Below are 10,915 nucleotides of genomic sequence, written 5' to 3'. Positions count from 1 at the left end.
AATTACATTCATAGAGAAGCAGCGTGGCTTAGTGGATAGGGCACGGGCTTGGTAATCAGAAGGACCTAGGTGCTAATCTGGGCTCTGCCATTTGCCTGCTGTCTACTAAATCCTGTCAGTTTGACCTTCACATCATTGCTAAGATCTACCCGTTCCTTTCCATCCAAACCGCTACCACGTTAATTCAAGCATTTATCCTGCTCTGTCTGGATTACTGCGATCAGCCATCTTGCTGACCTCCCACCCTCCTGTCTCTTCACGCTCCAGTCTGCTACTCAGATCATTTTCCAACAAGGATGTTCAGGCCATGTTTCCCCTCTCCTCAGAATGCTCCAGTGGGTACCCATCCACCTCTGCATCAAACAGGAATTCCTCACCTTTGGCTTTAAAGCAGTCGATCACCTCGCCCCCTCCTACGCCACTTCGCTACTCTCCTACTACAGCCCAGCTGGCAAACTTCCCTCCTCTAAGGCTAACCTTCTCACTGTACCTCGATCTCGTCTATTTAACTCTTGCCTATGGCCTCTGGCCTGGAATGCCCTCTCTCCTCATATCCAATAGACAATTACACTCCTTCCCTTCAGAGCCTTAATGAAGGCAGATCTCCTCCACGAGGCCTTCCGTGACTAAACCCTCCTTTCCTTTCTCCCGCTCCCTTCTGCATCATCCACACTTGCTTCCTTAATTCATCCTCCCTCCCAGCCCCACCGCACTTAAGTACATGTCTGTAATTTATTTTTTATTTATATTAGTGTTTGTCTCCCCCTCTAGACTGTGAGCTTATTGTGGGCAGGGAATGTGTCTGTTTAATGTTGTATTGTACTCTCCCAACTGCTTAGTACAGTGCTCTGTACACATAAAGCTCTCAATAAATAAGAGTAACTACTGCGTGACCTTGGGCAAGTCCCTTCACTTCTCTGTGCCTCAGTCGCCTCATCTGGAAAATGGGAATTAAGATTGGGAGCCCTTAGGTGAGACAGAAACTGTGTCCAACCCAATAACCTTGTATCTACCCCAGTGCTTAAAATAATAATAATAAATACGTGATTTCTTTCATTCAATCATATTTATTGAGTGCTTGCTGTGTGCAGAGCACTGTACTAAATTCTGAAGAGAAGCAGTGTTTCCTAGTGGAGAGAGCATGGGTTTGGGAGTCAGAAGACCTGAGTTCTAATCCTGGCTCTGGCCCTTTGTTTGCCGTGTGACCTTGGGCAAGTCACTTCTCTGTGACTCAGTTACCTCATCTGTAAAATGAGGATTAAAGCTGTGAGCCCCATATGGGACAAGGACTGTGTCCAACCTGATTATCTTTATCTATCCCAGCGCTTAGTACAGTGCCTGGCACATAGTAAGCACTTCACAAATACCGTGAAACCAAAAAGGCTGAACAGTCTTGCAGACTGAAACCAGCCGAGTATATCTATCAGTGGAACCTTAAAACGGGCCGTACACATATATACCACCTCAGAAGCACTGAAGTGTAGAGGTGGCTCTATCCTCATCGCAGACAAAGCAAGCATTGTCAAGAGTTGGCTAAGAACACCATGATGATCTTCTTACCACCACTGAGGATTATGCTGTACAAATGTCCTTCTGCCTGCCAATGTGTAATAGCATTACTCTCTCTCTCTAGCATAAGACCACACTCCATCATGGGAAAGCTTCCCTTTGTCATTGACCCATTCCTGACCCAATTACTGCTCCTCCTCGCCTACAATGAAACCTGTCTCTCCCCAGATGACCTCTGTCTAATAACTCTGTTGTAGTCTCCCGAGTGCTCCGTATAGTGCTGTGCGCATAATAAGCCCTCAATAAATACCATTGATTGTTTAACCGATTGGCAAAGATGTAATGATATGAGACGTACTGGCCAGGGAGGGCCTACTGCTCGGTTGCCTTTAGAGGTTCTTCCTCAGCGAAGGAAAGCATTTCAAAGATATCACCATCATCTCTGCCCTCAAGACATAACGGGAGTGGGCTGACTGCAGAAACTACAGTGGAATTTCACCGCCCATCATTGCTGGCAAGACACCTCCCTTTAGACTGTAACCTCATTATGGGCAGCGAACACGTCCTCGAATTCTGTCGCATTGTACTCTCTCCCAGGCATTTAGACCACACAATAAGCACTCAAGAAGTGCTATTAATCGACTGATAGATTTGGAGCGGACTATCGAAGGACTTCATTAATGCATTCATTCATTCAGTAGTATTTATTGAGCAATTACTGTGTGCAGAGTACTGTACTAAGCACTTGAAAAGTACAATTTGGTAACAGATAGAGACAAATCCCTACCCAACAGTCTAGAAAGGGGCTCACAGTCTACAATGGGGAGACAGAAAACAAAACAAAACAAGTACACAGGCATCAATAGCATCAAAGTAGATAGAATTTTATATATATAGGCACATCATTAATATAATAAATAGAATAATATGTACAAATGTACACAAGTGCTGTGGGGAGGGGAAGAGAGCAGGACAGAAGGATGGAGTGGGGGTGATGGAGAGGGGAGGAGGAGCAGAGGAAAAGGGGGGCTCAGTCTGGGAGGAGGTGACCTCAGTAGGGCTTTGAAGGGGAGAAGAGAGCAGGTAGGACCAATGTCAACAGTGCCCTCTGAATCGTGATGAAGTGTCAGACAAGAGCAGATCTGACCTTTCCTGTGGGTAAGGTGTGGGAGAAATGCAGAGAACAATATCAAGGCAGCTACGAGGTGCCCGCACACCTTACAGAAAGATTTGACACCAGGAGACGGGAAATCTGGACTACGTTTGGCTGTCCTGGGAAGGTTGGTTTTATACACAAACCCCTCTGGGATGATATGGCTTCATTCTGTTGGGAATCGGAGGGGCCTTAACCATTTTGAGTGTGAAGGCGGCACAATGAAGGGGCGGGACATTGAAGGGAGGAAGCTCAGAGGATAAGAAGGGAGTGGTAGAGGAGCAGGAAATAAGGGGTGGGGGAAGAGGCAGGTAAGGGGGCTCACTGGTACTTCTCGCCATCCGTTGGCCCTTTTTGTATTTGCCGGTGGTTGGGGTGGGTTTGTGGGGGAGGGCTGGAGGGTGAAGGTCTAGAGTTGCTGCATTGTGGACCCCACTGGGGAATCCTTGAGGACGTCTGACCGACAGGCAATATGGCTTCTTTCGGCACCACACCCAGGTTCCCACAGGGAGGGCCCATCGTCCTGCCTCGCTCCAGCCCAGGTGGACCAGAGATCTGATGGGAGCTTCCCAGGGCTACCATTCCACCAAGCCACTCAACACCGTCCGCCGCTACTGTAGAGGTAGCCGGGCCCGAAGCCGCTGCCCAGGCCACAAGGCCTTCTCCGGGGGCAGGTTTGGCATGAGGTGTCTGCAGGATGCCAAGCCATGGCGGATCTGGAGGACCATTCATTCTTTCATTCATTCAGTTGCATTTAATGAGCACTTCCTGTGTGCAGAGCACTGTCCTAAGCCCTTGAAAGAGTACAATACAACAACAAACAGACATATTCCCTGCCCACAACGAGCTCACAGTCTAGATGCGGGGACAGACACCGATCCACAGAAATAAATTACAGATACGTACATAGGTATTGTGGGGCTGGGAGCGGGAAAGAACAAAAGAAGCAAGTCAGGGTGGTGCAGAAGGGAGTGGGAGAAGAGGAAAGGAGGGATTTAATCTGGGAAGGCTTCCTGGAGGAGGTGTGACTTCAATAAGGCTTTGAAGGGGAGGAGAGTAATTGTCGGATGATGTCACCCCCTATCCACCAGGGTTCAGATGAGGCTGCCAGGGTCTATCCACGTCTACCTGTGCCCTCTCATAATGTACATCGCAGTAACTTCACAACGTGAAACCATCGTTTTGATTTTTTTCATGGTATTTTTCAAGCGCTTACTATGTGCCAGGCACTGTACTAAGCTCTGAGGTGGACACAAGCTAGTCAGGTTGGACACAGTCCCTGTCCTACATGGGGCTTGTAGTCTTAATCCCCGTTTTACAGATGAGGTGACTGAGGCACAGAGAAGTTAAGTGACTCACCCGTGGTCACACAGCAGACAAGTAATGGAGCTGGGATTAGAACCCAGGCCCTTCTTACTCCCAAACCTGTCCTCTTTCCACTTGGTCATGCTGCTCGTTAAAATGCTGTGATTTGTTAAACATTCACATCATTTGAAAGAATTATGAGAAGTATGGAGCAACACACTGACTCCTGTTCCCCTTGTTATTGCTCACCCATAAAATGCTCAATACAAGTGAGAAAATGGGTGTGCTTTACTTTAAATGGCTATTTTCTCCTATCTGCCACTTGGCTGGCCCAGGTCTCAGATGGAAATGGCAGCAGATATTCATCTTTGGAGCATAATCTTGGATGCTGTCTACCAAAGAACTTTGGACAAACAGGGTGTGTAGATAAGAGGGCAGATTTCCTTTCTTCCAAAAGGAATCCAGACTCTCAGTGTGTGTTTTCGGACCTTATCATCATTTACAAATGTTGATTAAGCAACATGTGCTTGCAGTGGCACCCATGCTAGGAAGACTTGTATTGCAAGTCATTAGTACGATTGAATAAATGAATATGTGAATGAGGGCCACCTGTGAAACAGCTGCACCCTGATGAAAACAACATCAGAAGTTAGGAAGAGGATCATCCCATGCTTTGCACGGTGCAAAATACTCGAATTTGGAAAAGGGGACGATTTCTAATATGTTATGATGCTTTTTAGGACAGGAAGGAATGAGATGTTAATTATGTAGAACTGACCTTATAGAGGGACGTGTCATTAGGGAAGGGACATTTCCTCCTTGGCCTCATTCCTCCTCAGAGCTCTGGTCCTTGTTCTCAGAAATGTTGGGCAAGTGATTCAGAAAGACTCTGCTCTGCAGCCATCCTAGAAGAGTCAGTTCCAGTGCCTTTCCTTCAAATCTTAGTCAACCTAAAGGGTTGGCACTCTTCAGAGGCTTTTGGCAAAGTTCATCGATAGATTGGGCCGATATTTCTGGACAGAAATGCCAACTTTTAATACATTCGATCCTGGAGTCTGATAAGCCTCTTCATTTGCCTCTTGGATAAATTTTCCAAGACTCTATTGGTGTGGGTCAGAATGTCCTGGTTGTCTATTCAATTCATCTACAGTGTCAAACAAATCTGGCAACTTAAAAATAGAGTTCAAACATTTCACTCTAATCCAATTCTAGTCAGACTTTCCTGCTACTCAACATCACCCCATCCCCCAAAACACATCTAATTCCCCTCTGTACCCACATGAGCTCAAGGCTTAAAATGGGTGATCACTGACTTAAGAATTGCAAGTATAATGATAATTATGGTATGGTATAAGTGCTTGAATAGGTGAAAGACAATCAGATTAGATAAAGTCCCTGTCCCACATGGAGCTCACAGCCTAAGGAAGAGGGAGAACAATTACCTACTTAATCCTCAATTAACAGATTGAGGAAACTGAGGCACAAGGAAGTTAACTTGCCCAAGGTCACACACAGTAGGCAAGTGACAGAGCCAAAATTAGAACCCACGTGCTCTTACTCCCAGGTCAATGCTTTTCCCACTAGGTCTTGATGCTTCTAAGTGAATGCTGAAACTGATTTCTGCTACTTGAGTATCACCGTGGGTCAATAACACAAAGATCAACAAAGGTAGGTAACAGACCATAGAGGGCTAGTGACCAAACTGAAAATAAAGAGAAAAATTATAGTTTCTTTTTAATGCCCGGGAGACTTAGATCTACTTCAAACTTAATGGGCCCAAAACCGAACTCCTCATCTTCCCACCCAAACTCTATCCTCCTGCTGACTTTCCTATCACTTAAGAAAGCACTACAATCCTCCTTGTATCACATGCCCATAACCTCATTATCCTCCCCATCTAGACTTTAAGCTTGTTATGAGCAGGGCCCATGTCCATTAATTCTCTTATATTGTACTCTCTGAAGCGCTGCGAACAGTGCTCTGCACAGAGTAAGCTCTCAGTGCGTACCATTGATTGAGTTCTTGATTATCCTTGATTCATCTTTCTCACTCAATTTACACATTCAATCTATCCCGAAATCCTGTCAGTTCTACCTTTACAGCATCTCTAGGATCCACCCTTTCCCCTCCACCCAAACTGCTACCACGCTGATCCAAACACTCATCATTTCCCACCTTGACTACTGTATCGGCTTCCTTACTGACCTCCCAGCCTCCTGTCTCTTCCCTCTGCAGGCCAAGTTTCACTCGGCTGCCAGGATTATTTTTCTGAAAAAATCTTCAATCCGCAGTTCCCCACTTCTCAGAAACCTCCAATGGTTGCCCATCCACCTCCGCGACAAATACCATCAGCTTTAAAGCAGTCAATCAGCTCTCAACCCGCTTTCAGCATTTTCAGTTGAAAAGTGCTAACCTTAACCCCTCCTCCCCACTCCTTTTTTTATGATATTTGTTAAGCTTTTACCAAGTGTCAAGCACTGTTCTAAGTACTGGGGTAGATGCAAGATAATCAGGTTGGACACAGTCCCTTTCCCACATGAGGCTCAGAGGTGGAGGTAATAAGTCAGATATTCTTACGGTGTTAAGAGACATGTGCATTCTTTAACATTTTTTTCAGCTTGGGGTTTCCTCTGCAGACCTGGCCCAGGAGTATGTTTACAGGAGTCAAGTGGGTTTTGGTGGAAAAAATATTTCCCTTCAAAAATATTTTTTTGGCCATGTTTCTAAATGGGCCGAGTCTAATGCTAAGTGCCGTGTAACAATAGCAATTTGGGGGCCAAGAAGACACAAAAAAGCAGTGTGGCTTAGTGGCTAGAGCACAGGCCTAGGAGACAGAAGGTCATGGGTTCTAATCCCGGCTACACCACTTGTCTGCTGTGTGACTTCCCCACAGAACTTGTGTATATTTGTACGTATTTATTACTCTTTTATTAATGATGTGTATTATTATATATCTATAATTCTATTTATCAATTTTGATGGTACCTGTCTACTTGTTTTATTTTGTTGTCCGTCTCCCCCTTCTAGACTGTGAGCCCATTGTTGGGTAGGGATTGTCTCGTATCTATTGCCGAATTGTACTTTCCAAGCGCATAGTACAGTACTCTGCACACAGTAAGCGCTCAATAAATACCACTGAATGAATGAATGAATTCAGTGGTATTTATTGAGTGCTTACTGTGTGTGCACTAAGCGCTTGGGAGAGTACAGTATAACTGTGAGCAGATGCATTCCTTGCCCACAACGAGCTTACAGTCTAGAGGGGGAGACAGACCCAGGAAGGAACAGTTCAGTGATGGAGGCGGAACAGTGCTTTGCACATATTCATTCAATTCATTCAATTCATTCATTCAACAAAACAAAACATATTAACAAAATAAAATAAATAGAATAAATATGTTTAGAACAATCGATTGTAGGTAGAATACATCCAATTCCTACCTACGTATTCTCTCCCTACGCCTAATGCAGTGCTCTGCCACAGTAACTGTTTAATAATGCTTTCCCCCTTCTAGACTGTGAGCCCATTGTTTGGTAGGGACTGTCTCTATATGTTGCCAATTTGTACTTCCCAAGCGCTTAGTACAGTGCTCTGCACACAGTACGCGCTCAATAAATACGATTGAATGAATGTACAAATAAAATAAATAAATAAATAGTAAGCGCTTAATAAATGCCATCATAAAAAACAGCCACAAAAGCTTAGGCCCCCCCCCCCCAACACCCCCATCATCATCAGTGGTATTTAGTGAGCTCTTACTAGACACAAGAGTACTGTATTGAGCACTTGGAAGAGAGTACAATACCCAGATGGGAAAAGAAGAAAGAGAAAGCTGAACAGCTTCTCCTTCACTCCTCCTCCTCCCTGCTACCATGTCATCACCATCGTGACTTGTCGAATCCCTTCCCCTCTCCCATGGCAAAAGCGGTTCCTGACAGATCATGCTAGAGGTTATTCAAGAACCTCTAGAAATGGGGCCAACCCACCTTCTGAAAGATGTCTAGTCACCTGGCCCTGCTTCCACAAGCCGGACTTGATATTATCCAGCCCTTTCACTTCCAGAGAAGCAGTGTGGCTCAGTGGAAAGAGCACGGGCTTGGGAGTTAGAGGACGTGGGTTCCAATCCTGCCTCCGCCACTTAGCTGTGTGACTTTGTGCAAGTCACTTCACTTCTCTGTGCCTCAGTTGCCTCAATTAGAAAATGTGGATTAAGACTGTGAGCCCCATCTGATTACCTTGTATCACCCCCACCACCCCAGTGCTTAGAACAGCGCTTGGCACATAGTAAGTGCTTAACAAATGCCATTATTATTATTATTGTTACAGACATTTCTGTTGAACCTGTATTCGCTTCAGAATGAAGTTGTTAACTCTTGAATGACTAATGAATTGAAAAGCATCATGGCCTAGTGGAAAGAGCATAAGCCTGGGAGTCGGATGATTTGGCTTCTAATCCCAGCCCTGCCACTTGTCTGCTGTGTGACCTCTGGCAAGTTACTTCACTTCTCTGTCTCTCCGTTACCTCCTCTGTAAAACGGGGATCAAGACTGTGAACCTCATGTGGGACAGGGGCTGTGTCCAACCCGATTATCTTGTGGCTACTCCAGCGCTTATTACAGCTTTGACCCAGAGTAAATGTTTAACAAATACCATTAAAAAAACATAAGGGATCGGTTAACCTTCTGAAAATGTATTTAGGAGTGTTGGCCAGTTAATTTCATGATGACTTGTTCCATAACTAAGCTCTGGAGGAGGATAGCAAATAAAAGACCTTCATTTTGAGGGTAAACTCGAACGTCAATGTGAAATGAAAGTAAATTATTAGGGGCTGACAAGCAGTCATAGATTAGCATTCCTGTAGAGTACAATACGTCCACGCTTTTATTGAAACTTCTAGAAGGTGAGTGCTCTTCTTAATTTGATTTATATGCTATAGCTTTGCTCATCCTAGGTTGTTTTTGCAGCTATCTCTTTGGTAACCAGAAAATCCATTTACTTCTCTTATAAATCAAAAATGAGTGCTCTCGTAAATTCATTATCATCCCTTCCTTTCAATTCACTCTCACCTAATTCTTCTACATTATATTCAGATTTATTCATTCTAATTTTCACACCCCTGAATGAAATTAATTACTGGGTTCCCAAGCTGAATATAAACTGAGCGTCTATAGTGCTTTTCATGACTCCTCTCACCTCCATAGAATGATAATAATAATAGTTGTGGTATTTGCTAAGTAAGTGCTTACTATGTGCGAACACTGGGGCGGATACATGAAAATCGGGTTGGGCGCAGTCCCTGTCCCATATGGGGCTCACAGTCTCAATCCCCATTTTACAGATGAGGTAACTGAGGCAACAGAGAAGTGAAGTGACTTGACCAATATCAAACAATACGTGACAGAATTTGGATTGGAACCCATGATGTTCTGACTCTCAAGCCTATGCCATGCTACTTCTCTGCACTAAAAGAAGCTGCACTGTACTAAGCGTATGGGAGAGTGCAATAGAATGGAGGTGGCGGACGCGTATAATGAAGACAATGTAAGTATTTTCTCTTTTCATAACTGTATTCTTATTTTTATAGTTTACATTCTTTTCAACAGATATTTGGCAGTTGAATTTTTAAAGTCTAGGGAGAAGCTAATTTAACCCAATGATATAGAATGTGATTTCAATTTGCCATTTTTCTTTTAATCATCCGTGTTTGTATTTTTGAAATTTGTGACAGCTTATTATTCATAGCCATGATTTACTAATGTGAATGGAATTTTTACAGTTATACCGCTAGAATATTCTCAAAGCTGGCTAAAACTACTTAAGGTAAACTAGTTTAGCTTATAGTGACACTGTGAATATTTTGCTATAACTGATGATGTGAACGTCATCATATATGAGAAGCAGCGTAGCTCAGTGGAAAGAGCGTGGGCTTGGGAGTCCGAGGTCATGGGTTCAAATCCCAGCTCTGCCGCTTGTCAGCTGTGTGACTTTGGGCAAGTTACTTCACTTCTCTGGGCCTCAGTTCCCTCATCTGTAAAATGGGGATGAAGACTGTAAGCCTCACGTGGGGCAACCAGATCACCTTGTATCCTCCCCAGTGCTTAGAACAGTGCTCTGCACACAGTAAGAGCTCAATAAATATGATTGAATGAATGAATGAATAGTAAGCGCTTAACAGAAACCATAGAAATACCATGATCGTTAAACTTCACATGCCACATTACAGTACAACTCCAACAGAGAAGAATTTAGGATTTGAGGTCAGAATTTAGAAATCTGCAGGTGTACATCCTTTGAAGGTGATTTTCAGTTTGGTATCTGTGTCTTTAAATACTAAACTGGTTCTCCTGGTTATGCAGCCTTTTTGGCTGTTGGCTTAGTGGGTTTCAGATGTGTCTTGCTTTCTCCTTGGCTTTGCATCTTTCCTTCCTCGAAGAGAGATAAAATGGTCCCTTTGATATCGCAGGCAGTCTTTTCGTGTTAACTAATCTTGCAGGTCTGTAATTTATTTTTGTGTCGGTCCTATCTGCTGTCATCATCATCAGCAGCAGCAGCAGCAGTTGTATTTACTAAGTAATAATAATAATAATAATAATGATGGCATTTATTAAGCACTTACTATGTGCAAAGCACTGTTCTAAGCGCTGGGGAGGTTACAAGGTGATCAGGTTGTCCCACGGGGGGCTCACGGTCTTGAACCCCATTTTACAGATGAGGTAACTGAGTCACAGGGAAGTAAAGTGACTTGCCCAAAGTCACACAGCTGACAGTTGGCAGAGCTGGGATTCGAACCCATGACCTCTGACTCCGAAGCCCGTGCTCTTTCCACTGACCCACACTGCTTCTCCCAATATACTGACTATATGCAGAGAATTGTACTAGGCGCTTGGGAGAATACAATACCACATAATTGGTAGACACATTCCCTGCCCTCAGTGAGCTTCTAGTCT

Source organism: Tachyglossus aculeatus, chromosome 9 (genome assembly GCF_015852505.1).
Source record: "Tachyglossus aculeatus isolate mTacAcu1 chromosome 9, mTacAcu1.pri, whole genome shotgun sequence".
In the NCBI taxonomy this organism is placed as follows: domain Eukaryota; kingdom Metazoa; phylum Chordata; class Mammalia; order Monotremata; family Tachyglossidae; genus Tachyglossus; species Tachyglossus aculeatus.
This window is presented reverse-complemented; position numbering follows the sequence as displayed.